At 41.4% G+C, this 18,165-nt stretch overlaps 1 protein-coding gene across 11 annotated transcripts in view; it reads left to right on the plus strand.

Moving 5' to 3' along the window:
* The window catches only part of UTRN (utrophin), a 638,628-nt gene that overhangs the window by 439,305 nt on the left and 181,158 nt on the right, over positions 1-18,165 (plus strand). The window lies entirely within an intron of this gene.

Below are 18,165 nucleotides of genomic sequence, written 5' to 3' on the forward strand. Positions count from 1 at the left end.
CAAACAGAAGGTTTTTTAAGATCAGATACGCAATAAAAGACTGGAGCACATAAATATATACAGGAGATCCCATAAGTTGAATTTTGCATAAGTGGGGAACTCCGACAGGTATCCTCTGCCCCCTCCACCCCCCCCCCCAAAGAAAAAGAAAAAAAAAAAAGAAAAAAAGCTTATGGAACTTTTCCCGTAAGTCCGGATTTCTATAAGTCGGGTTTGCGTAACCTGGGAGCATCTGTATTTTAAAGTCTCTGTCAAACAGGTGTTACTTGGTCTTCAAATGAACTTCAGCACATACTGTATGCTAGTGCTACATAGAAAGCAAACCTTTAATATAACATTTAACGATCTTAAGTGCTTTACAAAAATGGGAGTTATACCCAGAGTTAGGAAAACTGAGGAACACAGAAGTTAGGTGATTCATCCCCAGGTGCTAGTGAGATAGTGGCAACATGAAGGAGAAAACATCAAGACTCCATATTCCCTGTCCTCTGCTTAAGGAGTAACTTTCACATTATGGAAGAGGGTGAAGCTAGGTTTAGACTATGAAGCAAACTAAGTACATCTGTGTAGAGATGGGGTTTTGGAGCATCCTTACAGATTATTACACGATTGTTCATTTTCCAGAATTTAAATGATCATTTAAAATGATGACAAACCCCCACTGTGGTCCAAATACCGTTTTTAAATGCAGATGTGCAGCATCTGAGGGCATGTGTAGATGAACAGTTAGTATGTGGCAAGGTTCAGTGTAAACCTGCCACGCTCCAGCAAGCCGTGCACTAACTGTCCATGTGGATCCTGTTGCCATGCACCGTCTGGGTATACACAGCTGCTGAACAGTAGAAGTTCCCTAGTATACTGCTGTTTGGGTTAAATAGGAGTTCCAGGCACGGACAGACATATAGAATTTGACCCTGTCAGCTGAAATATGATATCCAAGAACAATGTCTGGTTTTAGATTTGATTCTGAGCATTTTATCACACCACCCAACAAAATGAAATGAACAGATTTCTTGTGTGTATATATATGATGTGTATATGTATAAATAAATAATTTTGAGTTGTAAGGTGAAGTTAACTTTTATCTTAGCTCGGATGAAGAGATCCTTTACTTACCATCCTCTCTTCTCATCCCACATATATGTCATTGCATCTACCCAAGTGCGAACTATTTGGATGTGGTGTTTCACCTTCCTCTGTAGCATTGTCGATTAGATTTCTCCCTCTGGCAGTAACCAGACAAGACGCACCAAGTGATTTGATTCTCTGTGGCAGCACTTACGTTTTCCTATTTTTAATAGGCACTGTATGTTACTTCACTTGATATGTAGTTTTCCAGTATTACATCAAACAAAGCAATTGCTGTCTTCTATGAAAACTGAAAAAGATCTTTTTGCTGATTCTCTTCCTCCAACGTATTTGAATTGTCCCTACTTAGGACTTGGAATGAAGAGGATCCCTTTTAATCAACTCTTAAAGGCTTATGCAGGTGATTTTCCCCTTCTTCCTCAAGTAGTGTCCGTATGGGTCCACTTTAGGTGCACTTCAGTACTACACACAGGGATGCAACATCTTCAGTAGCAGTGCCTACATGGGCCACACATGCGAGCGGGGACAGCATAGCGCTCTGCAGTCCAGCTGCCCTCAGCTCCCTCTCAATTGCTGTTGATGTGGTATGGAATCTCTAGCGGAACCCTTGATGAGAGAGTCTTTACTGCCTTTAGCAACGTTAGTGTTTCTGTTAAAGGTTTATAGTTGGTCGTTCCGTTTCTTACATTTTTCTGCCACGCCTTTTAAATTTGTATTCCTCCCTGTTACTCTGTAGGCTAGGATAATATTTTTTTTCTTCATCACATGGGGTTATACCTGGATCCCCCGGGTTTAAGATGTGCTACTCCTGCCATGAGACCATCCCTGTAAGCAACAGGCATTCGTTGCTTGGGAGAGGGGCATATACCACAGAAGTGCACTGACGTCCTCAACTTAAAGACTTGGACCCAAAAGAACTGGGAGCTGAAATTAAAAATGTTTATGCTGGTGAGTGCACTGCAATCAGACTCAGGCTGTGGCCCCAATATCTCTCTTTCACAGGGGTCACTGCCGGCACTGTCATCTGCCGCTCCACACTCGACATGCACCGTAAAAAGAAAAGCCACAGACTCTCTTAAAGATGGCAGTAAATGGACCTTGAACTCTCCTATCAAGGAGCTATCCCAGGAAAAAGTGTCCCCGCACAAGGTCGGTAGCCTCAACATCTTCCACAGTGAGACTCAGCTCTAGTGACTAGCTGGGGACTCCAGTACAGTCACTACTGATAAGTCCAAGAACCCTAAGAGCGCAGGACCATGGAAGACAGTACTAGCAAAGACAGGCCCAAAGCTGAACAGGTGGCACTGGCTGCTCTGACTATACATGTGGCACCAAGTGCTTTGGCACGATAAAGCCTTCGGTGCCACCTACTGGTCACTTGGGAAAATGCAGACTAATGTTTGCACCGTGGGCATTTACCTCACCAATGCCTAGATCGGGGCGGCCAAACTTACTGACCCTCTGAGCCATATGCAACAGTTTTCAGAAGTTTGAGAGCCTGGTGTGCCTGCTAGGGCTCGGGGCTTCAGCCCTGCAAGGTATGTCTGCTGAGCCCCAGCAAGCACTTCCCATGGGGCTGAAGCCCCAAGACCCCCCCTTCCCACAGGCAAGAGACTTAGCACCCCCACACCCTGCTGTAGGGCAAAAGCCCTGAACTCCTCCCGTCTCGGTCTGGTAGGTGGAGAATGGGGAGCTGTGCAAGCTGCACTTTAACTGTAAAAAAAAAAAAAAGGCACAGTTTAGCCACCCCTGGACTTACACCTTCCACGGCAACCAATGCAAGCACAATCCGTGATACCAATGTTGCTGCTGTCAGTACCATGAGAATTCCGTTCCTGAGAGACCTGATTGTCTCTGAAACCCCGGAGTTGCCACACCTCCATACCAAGTTGCTAGCGGTACACATCTCTCCTTTGGAGAGGCAACTGGTATCACACTGATCATCTTCACCATCTAGGCCTCCTCTCTCTTCCCCAGTGAAGAGGAAGAGGAGGGTGAAGAGCAGGGGTTCTCAAACTGGGGGTCAGGACCTCTTAGGGGGTCGTGAGGTTATTGCAAGGGGAGTCACGAGCTGTCAGCCTCCACCTCAAACCCCACTTTGCCTCCAGCATTTATAATGGTGTTAAATATATAAAAAAGTGTTTTTAACATATGGTTGGGGGGTGGGTCGCACTCAGAGGCTTGCTGTGTGAAAGGGGTCACCAGTACAAAAGTCAGAGAACCCCTGGTGAAGAGGCTTACACCATGCACTTCCCCCTACCCCCAGGGTACTCCACAACATGAACCATATATGTGCCCTCAGTATCAGGAAACTAGAACCAAACCAGGATCTTGGTACAGGCACCCCGGATGCCACCCTACATGCCTATCCCTCCACACAGGCCCTATTGGGACTCTTGTGCTATGTACAGGCAACACTTTCACAAACCACCCATTGATCAGAGGGATCGACACCAGCACTCTCCATATTCATCTTTATACAGGCCTCCCAAACCTGAGGTAGAACCTTTAGAGGAGCATGAGGAAAAACTGTAGGAACATCTTTGTCCTTGCCAGAAGGAGCAATTATGCCACTATCTCCAACATCTGGTAAATATTTTAAACTGTTTCAAGAACAGTTCAGTAGAATAGCAAACTTTCTCCACGTCCCCCTGGAGGAAGTGCAAGAATTACAGCACAAGTTGTTGGATATATTGCAGACTTCCACATCGGCTAAAATCTCACTCCCGGTCAGTGAGGCCTTATTGGACTCAGCCAAGGTGTTCTGGCAGACCCCAGCACTCATACCTCATTTGTGTAAACAAGTAGACAAGAAGTATTATGTCCCCAGCATAGACAGACCTCAAGATAGTCATCCACACCTCACCCATCTACCTCAAATCAACAGTTTTGAAAATTTGGTTGGGGTCCTGAGACGCCTCCCTCCTGGATCATGTGCTGCATCCATCGAAAATACTCCATTTGTTTGGTAACTGTATGACCCACTTCTTTGGCAGAAGATCACCTTTCACAAGTGAGTGTTGGAGATCATCAGCAATGGGTACTCGATTCTGTTCCTCTCCCTTCTGCCTACCAGCTTCCCATCCTGCTCCCTCTTCAGGAACTCTTCCCACAAGCACCCTCTGCGAGACTAAATAAATCAACCTCCTATGGTTGGGTGCCATAGAACCAGTCCCATTTTGACACAGAAGGAAAGGATTTTATTCCAAACACATGATAATGCAAAAGAAAAATAGCAGGTGGAGATTGATCCTAGATTTGAGAAACCGCAACAAGTTCGTCAAACAACCGGTTCAGGATGGTTATGTTATCAACAATAATTTCAGCAGTGGAACAAGGGACTGGTTTTCGGCCCTCAACCTCCAAGGCGCATATTTCCACATCACCACACACTCTTCTCATAGGAGATTCCTAAGATTTGGCCTGGAGTTGGAACATAATCAGTACAAAATGCTACCCTTTGGCTTTTCCACAGCATCCAAGTGTTCTTTAAGGTTTAACAGTGGTAGCAGCACATCTTTTTAAACAGGGAATTATAATATTCCCATACATAGACAATTGTCTAATCAAAGCTCCCTCTTGAGCTGACGTGCTTGAAGACATATGAAGAACAATGGACCTTTTCACAAGACTAGGCCTCGAAATAAACACATTAAAATCAACATTGGCACCAGTACAACAGCTGGTCAGTGGACATGTTCATACAACCTTACACAATTACCCAAAACTCAGCGTTGGATACCATACTAGGAGGAACCACCCTATGCTCTTTAACAAATCCAACTCTGAAGTCCCAGCCTATCAAGTCGAGGTTTTGCCCTGCAGTCACCTGAAGCGGAGCACCCATAGAGACACTACTGAATAAAGAAGAGAGAGTTATTTACCCTGTGTAGTAACTGATGTTCCCACCTCTTACACCAAATGTCTGCCTTTGTAAATGAACACCAAGGGATTCCATTTTATCACTCATGTTCAAATCCTAATGTTGGGATCACTTGCCTTCCAGTTAAGGATGACATGATGGGTCTCCTTTTAGATTCCATCAGTGCCAATCCTTAATTGGTTGGAGGGTTCTCAAAGCTGTGTGGCATGCTTTCCCTTTCCTCTGGGGCTAATTATCTTTCCACAGTACCACTTTCAGCCCTCTCTCGATTTACAGAGCAAAGTACCCAGGATTTGAAACTTGTTCTTTCAGATGCCAGGTATTTGATATTTATTGTTCTCTGACATATGTTCAGTGATTGGTTCTGTTCATTGTGACATAGTGAGGGTCATGGGCATTTAGTTTAGAATTATGCTTTAGTTGTCACCATAAATATTGTAAACGTACAAATTAGAGTAAATATTCTTTGTTTATTAGCAATCTTTAAATGAAACCATTCAATTAGATTTCCCCATATTTATTGATGCATGCTACAGAACAATTAATTTCTTTCGGTTCCTCTTTTGATTTTCTTTTCTCTTTGGTGAAACAAGCCAATCAAATTTCTCTAAATCTGACCAAGAGAAAATTACTTTTCAAAGATACTCCCTTCATGCCACTTATAAGCACTGGGAACCCTCACATCATTTTTGACCACCTACCTCTCAGATTGTCAAATCTTCTAAACATTTCACATATCTGCAAGATTTACTTTTAATACTACTAAATTTACTTTTAATACTACTAAAATCCTCAACCGCATGGTGGTTGTTCCATGCCCTGCTGTTTGCAATGCTCCCCTTGCTGGTCTTCCAAAAGTCTGTCTTCAACTGCAGATCAGCCCAAAATCATACAGCAGTCTACTTTTTGCTTCGCCTTATTTTCATGTGCTACCTCTCTTTTCTATTCATTAGCTTCTACTGTTGAGGTTGTTGTTTGGAAATTGTCATTCCTGTGTCCACATTGATGCTAAGCTTAAATAATTCCTCTCCTTCCCTGATATTTATCCCTTGGATATATTTATAAAGAGTAATCATATCTCCCCTCAGCCTTCTTTTGGTTAGACCAAACAAGCCAAGCTCTTTGAGTCTCCTTTCATAAGACGGGTTTTCCATTCCTTGGATCATCTTAGTAGCCCTTCTCTGTACCTATTCCAGTTTGAATTCATCCTTCTTAAATATGGGAGACCAGAACTGCACACAATATTCCAGACGAGGTCTCACCAGTGCCTTGTATAACGGTATTAACACCTTCTTATCTTATCTGGAAATATGTCGCCTAATGCATCCCCAGACCGCATTAGCTTTTTTAACGGCCATATCACATTGGCAGTTCATAGTCATCCTGTGATCAACCAATACTCCGAAATCCTTCTCTTCGTCTGTTACTTCCAGCTGATGTGCCCCCAATTTATAACCAAAATTCTTGTTATTAATCCCTAAATGAATGACCTTGTACTTTTCACTATTAAATTTCATCCTATTACTATTACTCCAGTTTACTAATACATTTTTCTTTAAAGTATATTTGGGAATATTCACCTGGGGCTATTCTGAAAGAAGCAAAATGAACTTATGGACACTGGGGCAACACATTACTAGACTTGTAAAAGGTTTCTGTTCATTTGAGTAATTTGGTCTTGATCTTGCAGCCCTTACTCATGGGAGTGATACCAGTATGAATTCTCTTTGAATGTAAACCTTCTTCAGAAAAATTAACATGATCACTGTTATCAAAATCAAAAGCCAAATTTATAACTAATTTGCAATTCATTTCTTTCCACCCACCCTAACACTTCTTAGTAGCACACAAATAAATCAAGCAAACAAACATTTAAAATTACATTATATTGTACTTATATATAGTGCCTTTGAACCTGAGCATTGGGGAATGCTAACAGAAGGAGAGAGCAATAAAGCAAACTGCATTAAACAGGAACAAACAAATTAACAACAGGCATTCTGGAATGAGAACAAAATATTAGGTTTACAAGGAGGAAGAGGGTATCAAATCATTAGAAGTAGCAACGCTAAAATGAGGAAAAGATTCAGGACTTATTAAAATGAAGTGAGAGAAGATGATATTTACCAAGAGCTAAATGTGGATAAAGTCTGGGGTGAAATCCTGTCCCCATTAAATTAACTGGCAAAACTCCCGCTGACTTCCTGGTATTTTTAAATGGCAGTGGCAGAATGAGTTGTGGTAAACTGGCTCAGTGAATATGAGTGAAAGAAGAAAACAGGAAGGCAGGGAGAAGTGGGAATAAAAAAGGGAGGAAATATTGACCAGTTTGGACAATGGCATTAAATGCTAGAACAAATGGATATAAACTGGACATTAGGAAGTTTAGACTTGAAGTTAGACTAAGGTTTCTAAACATGAGAGGAGTGAAGTTCTGGAACAGCCTTCCAGGGAGAGTAGTGGAGGCAAAAGACATATCTGGCTTCAAGACTAAGCTTGATAAGTTTATGGAGGGGATGGTATGATGGGATAGCCAAATTTTGGCAATTAATTGATCTTTGATTATTAGCAAGTAAATGTGTCCAATGGTCTGTGATGGGATGTCATATGGGGTGGGATCTGAGTTACTACAGAGAATTCTTTCCTGGGTGCTGGCTGGTGAGTCTTGCCCACATGCTCCGGGTTTAACTGATCTCCATATTTGGGGTCAGGAAGGAATTTTCCTCTAGGCAGATTGGCAGAGGCCCTGGAGATTTTTCGCTTTCGTCTGCAGCATGGGGCATGGGTCACTTGCTGGAGGATTCTCTGCAGCTGGAGGTCTTTAAACCATGATTTGAGGACTTCAGTAACTCAGACATAGGTTAGGGGTTCGTTACAGGAGTGGGCGGGTGAGATTCTGTGGCCTGCATTGTGCAAGAGGTCAGACTAGATGATCATAATGGTCCCTTCTGACCTTAAAGTGTATGAGTTTAATTTGAGAGGAATTCATAGTAAATACAAATGAGCAGTTTAAAATATACCTAAGGCAAAGATTACATTCAGCCTCACATACTATTGAAAACTCAGATGTAACTCAATTCTTCTCTTAGGGGGTTATTTGCTGTGCCAGAAAGAAGTGTTGGAATGAAGGCAACTCCCTTTTTAATCCCTATTTTACTACTCCATATTTCCATGTTTCTCATTAATGCCAATCTGTTTTAAATCTGATTTCTCTTTCACTCTCTTGGCTCTTTCCCAGGCTTTCTTGTAACAGTTCATTTTAGGTTTTCAAAGCGTTATATGGTAATAGCACTTTTGTATAAAAATTCTAATAATTACAATGATCACATCAGAAGATGCTTCTAGTTCCTGATGTAGGCTCCATCTGTGGCCTGGGACAAATCACTCTACTTTTCTGAATCAGTTTCTCAATCTATAAAAGGAAGTTAATACTTTCCAATTTCATAAGGCTGTCTTGTGGAATAGCTACTTAATTTGTGCAAAGAGCTTTGAGGATGGAGTACTTTATAAATTTATGAATTATGAAATTTTGATGACACCTAGATGTGTAGCTGAACAAAGGTCTAGCTAGTGCTGAACAGAACATTCATCTTGATTCACGGAAATGATAAAATCTGGCCTCATTCAAGTTCAAACTGGATGGGGGAAGAACCAGTAAGTGTTTCATTAAAACCACACACGAAGATTTTCTGCAATTTTTTCTTCTTCTTTTGGATACACCAAACTTTTTTCAGACTGCTTTCAGAATATTTCTTGTTCAGATTGGTTCTGGAAGTGGGTCATTTGGTGAAAGCTATATGGGATTTTTTTCCTGAGTCCCTGATTGGTTGAGCCATTCCCAGATGATCAAGAATAGTAGTTCAGCCCACCAAAAACTTTGCAGCTAATTTCTCACAGGGAGGCTGCAGTTCCATTTGAGCTTTCTTAAGCAGCAGGAAAAATTTGGGAGAAAATGTTCTTCTAATCCTAGCTCCTGTGGCCTTCTGACTGGCAGGCAATTGCCTACTGTGTTTAGCAGTTTATGTAATTTCTTTTGGCGCTGTCTTATTTTGCAGTATTTTATCTCCGTTTTTACAAAGGGAAATTTATGGAATTCAGTGATATTAGAGTTCTTGAACCATCGAACTGAAGCCTACAATTATAATGTATCATTCCTAGACAGAGATTGAGTGTTCTTTTAGGCATGAATTGCTACCTTTCTGGATGCCTTCAATTATTCTCTACAAATGCTTTAATACTTTGTGTTTGCTTTGTGTCAGTTGTCACCAAATGTACCCTATAGTATTAAGAGGATTAGACTCAGACTCTGTTTTAGTGTCTTTTTTCACAAAAAGACCCAAGATGCAGCATTATCAAGATAAGGAGGGAGCCATAGCAAAACATAGGGGCTAAGGGGAAGCACAGCACTGGCTGTTCTTCAGTCAGGCAGTTGTACTGTGGTGAGCTGTTCCCCAGGAAGTGTTAGAGCCAGGCTTACACAGGCTGAAGGGTGCAACAGTTCAAAAAAGACAATGATGTAGAAGCTGCTCATAGAGAACATTCCCTGTCAGTTCCTAAATATAATGAGGATGCTGAAATGATGCCCATGAGGGAGGCTTATGGGGTAAGTGTGGGGGAACAGAAAATCAGGAAGCCAGCAGACTGATGGAGAAGGGCAACAACGTCTTTGATTTGAAAAACGAACTACAATCTGATCCCTTAGCCTGTGGTCACTGTAGAGTAAAGTCCTTTTCCCCACTACAGCACATGCTAAGTAGCTTTTAAAAGCAAGGTTGCTCCTTAAAAAAAATTGTACATTCTATCAGGAGGAAAAATGGCCTCTTCACTAGTCAGTCAGTATTCCCAGCATTCGGAGAGCTGCTTAAGAGACTCTTGTAGCATTAAAGTGTTTCTGAGTGTTGGCTGGTGAGAAAGTAACAAAATATTCAGAAGAAAGGTGCAGTTTTTTTTAGTTTTAACTGAGGTGAACCCTAAACTTTTTTTGTGTTGTTGTTAGAAATGGGAGAAAGGGACTTTGTGTGGATATTTTGGTCAGAGAGAAGGAAAGGGAGTGTCTGGTAACGCCTGTTCTACTCTACTATTGTGAGAGTGGAGTGGACCCGTCTGATATAAAAAGCTTAGAACCACAGTTCATTGGGAACTACTTGAATTGATTTGTATGTTACTTGTAATGATTTACGTTTATATTTTTCCTCTTAATGTTCATTATTTTCCTCTTTCATTAACAATTTCTCCAAAAGGATGGTGTAAAAATAAGTGTCACAAAGAATAAAATTTTAAATTAGGATTTCAGTGAAGTGTATTTTTAAGTTTAAAAGGAAAATTTGCCTTTGACTGTTCCAAAAAATGCAGTTTCTTATGATAAGTGTGGAAAATTGCATGGGTTTAGTACTTAAAATAATACACCACTGGGACAGTAAAAGAAACAAGCATGCTGTTAACAGTGCGAAGTACAATAACTTGTTTTACAATGCTGAGACCAATAGCTATAATCATCCCTTATTCATAGGCATCTCAGCAGAAAAATCCTTTCAATACAATAAAAAGAAAGACTTCAGGAAAATTGTCGTTTTAAATATTAACCTCTTGCCGTAGACATTTGTCTAAAATTTCTTTTCTCAGGATCCAGTATCCATTTGTATCAAGGGCTCCATTATTAAGCTGGTCTATTTGAACCCACTGAATAAAACCTGTTTTAGAGAGTCTTCATTGTTAGAATGCCCTTTTTGCTGTTTTAGGCCATTATTACCCTGGAGGAAAATATATGTGAATAAAGACCAGTTTACAGTGCAGAAATAGCATATTAAAAAATTTCACATCTGTCCCAGAACCCTGTGAACACAGTTTGAGCATTACCTTCCTCTCAGCTCCTTATCTCCTGTGGTGAACACCACAGTGCACACACCTTATCTTCTCTAGAAAATGAGGTTATGCCAAACCCTTGCCTTGGCTCACTCCAAATATCTGCTTCATGCACTCCTACTTTCTAACTGCGGAGTGTCTGTAGCAGAAATCCCATGACCAGTCTGACTTTCCTCCACTGCCAATTTGTTCTATTTCTTCAGTTCTGCCATCTCCCTAGATTCTGCTTCCAACTTAATTGAATCCCGTGCCTGCAATTTCAGCTTCCTTTTTGCTATTTTACTCACTGCTCAAAACCTCTCTTCCCCCTGCCTCCACATCCCACTCTGTAGATATTTTCCAAAAAAAAAAAAAATGTCATGACCTCTTTCCTCAGCTTGCCTTTCTCTCTCCTCTCCTCTTTCTGCCCTATCATAGATACAGAAGTTTCTCATCTGCTCTTGTCTTAAAACTCCCTGCACTTGCTCCAGTGATCCATCCCATCCCTTAATCTCCCTTGTGGCCATTCTCATTCCCTTCCTTACTCTTCTCCTTAACATCTCACTCTTACATATCTTTCCTCAACAATGCAAAATACTTTGTTCTCGCCTATTTTTTTTAAAAAACCTGACCTTTACCTTTCCAAATACCAGCCTTTCTCTCTTTCATCTCTAAGATCATTGAACACTCTGTCTACAGTCTGTCTGGAGTTTCTCTTCCTCTGTTCCATCCATGTAAGTTAATGCTCTATCTGTTCACGAGAGGGAAAGGTCCCATAGAGCATGAAGAGGAGTGTGTGGAAAGCTTGGAAGATTAAGAACTCAGTTTTACCAATTTGAGCATGAGCTGACGGCCAGATAACCACAAGGAGCTGGCAAAGAGACAGACCAAGCTTTTAGTTTGGACAGAAAGAGATAGGTCTGGAGTAGAGAGGTAGATCTGTGAGTCACCCGCATGCAGATAGTAATGGAATTTGTGTTTGCAGATGACATTACCCCAAGAAAAGGTGTCGAGGAACAAGGACAGAGCTCTGAGGAATTCCTAAAAAAACTGGAGGTGGGATGAGGCAGACTCTCCAAAGGATTAGATATTAGAGGGGTAGAAGGAGACCCAGGAAAAAACAGAATCGTGGAAGCCAAGGGAAGACAAGATTTCAAGGAAAGCATGGTTGAATGTGCCAAAGACGGCTGATAGGTCAGGAGGGATGAGGGTGGAATAGTGGTTCTGAACTTTTGGCTAGGAAGAGGCAGTAGAGACTTTGACGAGAGCAGTTTCAATGAATGTAGAGGCATACATTACTACCTGAATGCCTGAGTTTAATTCTTTAAATATTTTTGGTGGAAGTAAGGAAAGAATTGTTTGTTCTAAACTTGTGCAATGTAAGATTGTATCAATAAATTGATTCCATAAGGTTCGTAGCATTGTGGTTAGCAAGTTTACTTTTCTAAATAAATGTATATGATTTAAAAAGGAAAATAAACCATTCAGTAGGGATTCAATTAACAAGATTGTTTTATAAAATTAATTAACCTGAAATAGGATTATACATTGCTAAAATTATGACCTCTTAGAAACCTATAGATACTAATATGAAGAAGTAGTTCTCATATATTCTTAAAAAATAGAGGAATATAGAGCTGACTCATCATTTTACATGATTGAAGGAGGTTTCCAAAAGAACAAAGTTAGATATCTTGATTTATGAAAGTGCTATGTTACTACTTCATAAATAGTAGTGAAAAAGTAACTATACTCACGTATGGATCTGTTACACATTTAGCTGTAAATTGGATTTCCTAGACAACCAAGCGCTTTGGACATTGAATTAAATCCTCATAGTTAACAAATTCTCTTTAAGTGAATAGAGTGGATCAGTGGGAATGTCAAATTAGCAGTAGAGAGCAAGAATACCAAATGACATGGTTTAAAGGAAGTTATTAGAATAAATGATTTTTCAGTTACATCAGTTATCTTTTCTCATTTTTGTTCTTTTCCTTCAAAATGTCTAGTTCATTTTTTATACATAGAGCCCTGATCCGCATCCAATCCATGATCAACAAACATGGTCCTCAGATTTGCAGTGCTTTAGATATAAAATTTCAATCTGCATCCATCTGCGATCTGCAAACATGGTCTGTCAATATTTGCAGATATAAAGCCAATATCCACAGATTTGCAAGGCTCAATTCGTACACTTCGTACTCGTTCACCTGCATATTAATCAGGCAGTTTTTAAATTAGTATGTTTCCTCCTTTTTCTTGGTATCCCTTATTTTTTGAGCAATGAGCTGTTTTTGAAGCTAGACTGGAAGATTACAGCTGAGCCCCCAAAAGCATTGAAGATCCAGGTTCCAGTTATTAAACAATAATATCACTAGACAGGTGTAATAATGGTAATATTCTCATGTTCTGAAGGAGAGGGAAGATGAGGAAAACTGATCTGCCAAAGTGATAGTTTTAGGGATCAAATAATACATGTTCTGGGGCTTGATCCTGCATGCTCTATGCTCTTAAAAACCAACTAAGAAGTGGAGTTTGAGCTACATTTTTTTCTGCTTCAGTAAATAAAGAGTGCGCTTTAAATCAGGAATAGAAATCGTTATTACTGAAAAGCTATAATTTAATACTGTATCTATTTTATTAGATTTTTCTAGGTTTGGTGTTTGATAGTCCTGACGGGAACTTGGGACTATAATATTAAATTATTTTAATATTGGATCTAGAGGGCTGTTAGGCTTCAGAAATTAGAACAGGCAATGTCAGGGACTTTGGTAAAAAGAACTATTGATCTGTCTGCTCATTTGACAATTCATTTCTTCAAAAGCTTTTTGTACAGAAAAGGGAAACTAGTAAATTCATCATAGTTGACTCAACTACTACTATTTTAATGTTTAAACTACAAAATCTATCATGCTTCGGTAAAAATGCGTAGCTGAAAACCACTAATGATTTTAGGATTGTACTGAGAAATTTAGTGGGCAGTAACACTGCACAGCAACTTGCCAATACTATAGAAGTTAGAACACTTGAGTTTGCTAGGTGTGCCTTTGTAACCTGGACCAACTAATCTGAGGCTGAAGCCTGAGGGTTTGTCCACACATACAGCACATACGCTGTTGGGAGAGCTGCTCTGGGCTGGGGCTTGATGTGCAGGAGGGGTTATGGGTGGTGGGTCCTGGAGGGGGCTGGTGGTTGGTATGTGGCCTCCCGCTGGGCATCACTTACCTTGGGTGGCTCCCTGTTGGCAGCGAAACAAGCCTAAGGCAGGCTTCCCCTGTCTGCCCCGGCCCCTGTACGTGGTTCCGCATGCTGCCCCTCTCTGCAGGCACCATGCCTGCAGCTCCCATTGGCCACAGCTCCCCGTTCCTGGCCAAAGGGAGCTGCAGGGGCAGTGCTTGCAGACAGGAACAGCACGTGGAGGGAGACCCCCACCTCTCCAGGGTCATGGGGCCACACTGGCCACTTCTGGGAGTGGCTTGCAGCTGGGGTAGGCATCTGCCTTAGTGGCAGCCAAGCTGCACCGCTGGAGATCATGACTGGTTGACGACCACTGCTCTAGGCTCTGTCACAGACTGTGACCTCGGGGGGAAAAAAATCATCTGATCACTCATGGTCTTGATTCCTCATTTGTAACATGGGGAATAGCATTATTTCTCAACTTCACAGGAGTGTTTTGAGGGTAAATTGATTAATGTTTGAGGCACTCAGATACTAAATTGGTGAGCCTTGTGGAAAAGTCTATAGGGAAAAAAAAAGTTCCTTATTCAGGGCAAAAATTAAATGGCACTCACTGTTTGAGGCATGAAACACACTCTGAAGAACGATGATAGGAAGAAATACTGAACAGTGGCCTTGTTCATTGACCAGTGTTGGTGAGGGGCCCTGTGGAAAAAGTAAAATACAACTATGTAATTCAAGGCAGTGTTGTGTAATGGGCAGAGCTAAGGGGTATGCGTGTGAGATATATGCTATGCTTCAAATTCTTATAATATATTACCTTAAAAAGAGCAGCCTCATTTAAATTACATTATGGGTGAACTGTGGAAAAGATGCTGGTTTGCTGCCTGAGTAATAACAAAAATAAATAACCTTTGCACACTTTACAAACAAAGCAGGGAAAGGAAATGAAGTATATAAACTTACATAGTAAATGCATTGCAAGACTGTCTGATGGAGCAACCTCTTGTGCAAATTTACCTGTACAGTCAAGCCCACTTAGGATCAGCTTACTTAATGGAAATGTGTTTTCCAAGCACCAACCCATTTCATACTATTTCAGTACAACTGAGCCAATTTAATATCAGTTCATGCTACATGATTCCGGTTATATGTCAATAGAAAATCATTGTGTTATACTCCAAACAGCAGTTAATGCTAATTACAGCAGGATGGTGCAAGTGGGTTTTTTTCTTCAAGTTTACAGTGAACTACATTATATGCTTGCATGTTTTTGATCTAGGTGCATGGTTTGTGTGAACAGCTGTTATGGGAAACAAGGACATGAGGCAAAATGGGAAGATGATTTCACTTAGCATTAAAATGTTTTTTAAATGCCTCTCCCGGGGCTAATTAATTTTGATTTTTTTTTCCTTAGAAAATCCCAGGTAAAGTAAAATAATCAGTGACAAACTTACTTGTGTGTATGAAATCTGATGATTTACCACAGTCAATTTAAAATTTAATTTAGTGTCTTCGCCCTGGTTTAACCAATATTTATAAAATAAATACGTTCTGTGTCCACTAATGTTTTATTCCTGTTGCTATGGCTGAGTGAAACTGGCAATAAATTACAGGTGTAACTTCACACCTTTTGGTTTTGCTTATCCATTTTGTGTGGTTTTCAGACCCTTCCTGTTTTGTTTTTTGTGAAATTTTTTCAGACGTTGAAAATTTTATGTGCATGGTACCAAGGCAAGTTTGGGTTCTGGAGAGAACTGGAAATAATAAAGCAAGGCAGAGGATTTCACACAGGCAGTTGTTATATATTATACACACAGACATATTCCAGGAAGGGACAGAAAAATGCAGGGATGGTGAACTCTGGTTCTAATACTAGCATTGTCACAGGTGCAGTTACCAATAAGGAAAGAGGGGGACAAGACCCATCCCTTTACTCCCCAGATTTTATTATCTATCCTATTGATCTCTCCTGCAGCACTGATGTAGAATATGTGAATTTTCACTCCCAGATTTTCCCAACTTATTTTTTTGAGATTGGGCCCACTGGGCACTGGGCTATATACCAAATCCTTTATCTCCCAAGATCTCACAACCTATGGTGCAACTAAGGTGGAGGACCAGCTAAGATGATGATATCTGAATCACATGCTGTATCCTATTTGAAAGAGGAGATTTCCATCTCCCTAATGGTCTTTCCAGATCTGATGGTGCTTGAAATATTGGAATTTAAACTTGAGTTGCCCAAATTTATAATCCTTGTATAATTTTGGGAGGAAATTCTACATTGCAGTGAAAGAAGGAAACACATTTATGGCAATTTTTTATTCTTTTTTTGTTTTAAAACCCATCAGATATTTGAAACATTAGCAGTAGTTCTGGCAGAGAGAGATTAATAGGTGAGGCTGTCAGAGGTGTAAAATAAATATAATGAATCACATTGACATCACCACTATATGTGGTCCAAGTGTATTTATTAAATTCCTTAGATTTTTGTCAGCTATAAGAATGTTTGGAAAAACTTTGCTAGACACTAAAAATCAAACTGAATAGAGACAGCAGATTTATGATTTATTGCAATAATCTACAACCCAATAACAACTCCCTCTCCCAACTGCCTCCCCCTCATTCTATCAGGGGTGTTAATTGGTCACTTCACCTTGAGTGGTACTTTGGAATATGTACTAACTGCTTATGCTAAACAATCTGTTCCACCATGTATTTAGCTGTGACACACTGTTTCTTAGACGTGAAGAAGAACTCTGTATAAACTCGAAAGCATGTCCCTCTCACCAACAGAAGTTGGTCCCATAAAAGAGATTTTCACCCACTTTGTCTCTGAAAAAACAAGAGGCTGCTGAGAGATTGGGGTAAAGAAGGGGGAGAAAGAGAGACATTCTGATCTTGGGGAGCTAGGAATGATGGGAGAGATGATTGTATTAGTGATCAGAGAGAGAAAAATCAAGAATGTAGAAAAATAAAAATTGAATGGCTGCTGAGGCAAATGCAATTGAAATGCCACTTGACAGGTAAAAAATAGTTCTTCGAGTGCTTGTTCATGTCCATTCCACATTAGGTGTGCGCACACCTCATGCATGAGCGTCAGAAACTTTTCTCTTAGTGGCACCCGGCGGGCCAGAGGGGCCCCCACCTGAGTGGCACCACTGTGCCATGCATATATACCCCCGCTGGCCTGACCTCTTTCAGTTCCTTTTTACTGTCCGTGGTGGCGTTGAAACAACCTCTTGCTCTCATACGGGAATCAATCCCTTAGCTTTAGAGTACTTAGTTGCTATCAGTTTGTTACCATTCCCTTGTTGTGGACGCTTAATAGATTAGGTGCTTGGAGGCTTCCAGCACGCACCCCAGGCCACAGGGCATGCCACAGGCCCATGGGTTTAAGACGTGCCACATGCCGCAAGCCTGTGCTGGTTAGCGACCCCCACAACTCCTGTCTACGTTGCTTGGGGGAAGCCCGCCAAACAAAGAGGTGTAAGATTTGCAAGGTGTTTAAGCCTGGTGTGGTCATGTGATGCTCGGCATGGATTCAGGAGTCAGGTCAGCCACCTGAGGTCCAGAAATTGCTCCAGGACCTTCCCTTTGAAGGGTCTGGGCTCTTTTTGGACCAGACGGACACAAAGCTACATAGCCTCAAGAACTCAAGGACTGCACTCAAGTTACTGGGTATGCACGTCCCAGCAACTCAGAGGAAGCCCGTCAAGCTGCAGCCGCAGCCGCCGCCTCAGCGTCACTGCCAGCCTTGTCCTAGGCATGAGCCTTACTGCAGGCGAAGGAGGGATAACAGGTGATGTAATAATAATAGATCCAATAGGCCGGGCCAGAGCCAAGGCCAACATAAGTCACAGCCTGGCCCGGCCTATTGGATCTATTAGGCTTTTGAAGGTGCACTTGAAGACAGCGTACCAGACCAATCACCAGATCCGTCCCCTTGTTTCCTGAACCGTCCGTCCCGTTTTTCCCATGTGTAGTCCAGCATTACGTTAGACCGTTGGGTGTTACACATGGTGCAAAGCGGATACATGCTGCAGCTCTGCTTCCTGTCTACTCCCCGCCTTCCCCGTCCCTCTTCAGGGACCCCTCTCACGAGCACCTCCTGAAAAAGAAGGTTCACATGCTCCTGGAGGTGGGGACGGTAGAGATGGCACCAAAAGGTC

The sequence above is a fragment of the Gopherus evgoodei genome, chromosome 3 (assembly GCF_007399415.2).
Source record: "Gopherus evgoodei ecotype Sinaloan lineage chromosome 3, rGopEvg1_v1.p, whole genome shotgun sequence".
Lineage (NCBI taxonomy): Eukaryota > Metazoa > Chordata > Testudines > Testudinidae > Gopherus > Gopherus evgoodei.